The 1,455-nt window shown below is 85.2% G+C and overlaps 1 protein-coding gene across 1 annotated transcript in view; it reads right to left on the bottom strand.

Moving 5' to 3' along the window:
* Nucleotides 1–1,455, bottom strand: part of EMIHUDRAFT_226281 (hypothetical protein) — a gene marked incomplete at both ends in the record, with an annotated part of 3,450 nt that overhangs the window by 1,333 nt on the left and 662 nt on the right. The window lies entirely within an intron of this gene.

Genomic DNA, 1,455 nt, shown 5'->3' with positions numbered 1-1,455 from the left:
GGGCGGATAGGGCGGCGGCAGAGGCGGCGGCGTGGGGGCGAGGCCGGGCGGGAAGGGCGGCGACGGCGGCGGCGTGGGCGCCTTGCCGGGCGGGGTGGGTGGCGGCGACGGCGGCGGGGTCGGGGCCTTGCCCGGCGGGAAGGGCGGCGGCGAGGGCGGCGGGCGGGGAGCCTTGCCTGGCGGGAAGGGCGACGGCGAGGGCGGAGGCAGCGGCGTCGCGCCGGGCGGGAAGGGCGGCGGCGACGGGGGCGGCGTCGGTGCCTTGCCGGGCGGATAGGGCGGCGGCAGAGGCGGCGGCGTGGGGGCGAGGCCGGGCGGGAAGGGCGGCGACGGCGGCGGCGTGGGCGCCTTGCCGGGCGGGGTGGGTGGCGGCGACGGCGGCGGGGTCGGGGCCTTGCCCGGCGGGAAGGGCGGCGGCGAGGGCGGCGGGCGGGGAGCCTTGCCTGGCGGGAAGGGCGACGGCGAGGGCGGAGGCAGCGGCGTCGCGCCGGGCGGGAAGGGCGGCGGCGACGGGGGCGGCGTCGGTGCCTTGCCGGGCGGATAGGGCGGCGGCAGAGGCGGCGGCGTGGGGGCGAGGCCGGGCGGGAAGGGCGGCGACGGCGGCGGCGTGGGCGCCTTGCCGGGCGGGGTGGGTGGCGGCGACGGCGGCGGGGTCGGGGCCTTGCCCGGCGGGAAGGGCGGCGGCGAGGGCGGCGGGCGGGGAGCCTTGCCTGGCGGGAAGGGCGGCGGCGAGGGCGGCGGCGACGGGGGCGGGCTCGGTGCCTTGCCGGGCGGATAGGGCGGCGGCAGAGGCGGCGGCGTGGGGGCGAGGCCGGGCGGGAAGGGCGGCGACGGCGGCGGCGTGGGCGCCTTGCCGGGCGGGGTGGGTGGCGGCGACGGCGGCGGGGTCGGGGCCTTGCCCGGCGGGAAGGGCGGCGGCGAGGGCGGCGGGCGGGGAGCCTTGCCTGGCGGGAAGGGCGACGGCGAGGGCGGAGGCAGCGGCGTCGCGCCGGGCGGGAAGGGCGGCGGCGACGGGGGCGGCGTCGGTGCCTTGCCGGGCGGATAGGGCGGCGGCAGAGGCGGCGGCGTGGGGGCGAGGCCGGGCGGGAAGGGCGGCGGCGGCGGCGGCGTGGGCGCCTTTCCGGGCGGGGTGGGTGGCGGCGACGGCGGCGGGGTCGGGGCCTTGCCCGGCGGGAAGGGCGGCGGCGAGGGCGGCGGGCGGGGAGCCTTGCCTGGCGGGAAGGGCGGCGGCGAGGGCGGAGGCAGCGGCGTCGCGCCGGGCGGGAAGGGCGGCGGCGACGGGGGCGGGCTCGGTGCCTTGCCGGGCGGATAGGGCGGCGGCAGAGGCGGCGGCGTGGGGGCGAGGCCGGGCGGGAAGGGCGGCGGCGGCGGCGCTGTGGGCGCCTTGCCGGGCGGGGTGGGTGGCGGCGACGGCGGCGGGGTCGGGGCCTTGCCCGGCGGGAAGGGCGGCGGCGA

Source organism: Emiliania huxleyi, assembly GCF_000372725.1.
Source record: "Emiliania huxleyi CCMP1516 chromosome Unknown EMIHUscaffold_131, whole genome shotgun sequence".
Lineage (NCBI taxonomy): Eukaryota > Haptophyta > Isochrysidales > Noelaerhabdaceae > Emiliania > Emiliania huxleyi.
Note: the sequence above shows the minus strand (reverse complement) of the source record. Positions and strands in the feature narration are given on the sequence as shown.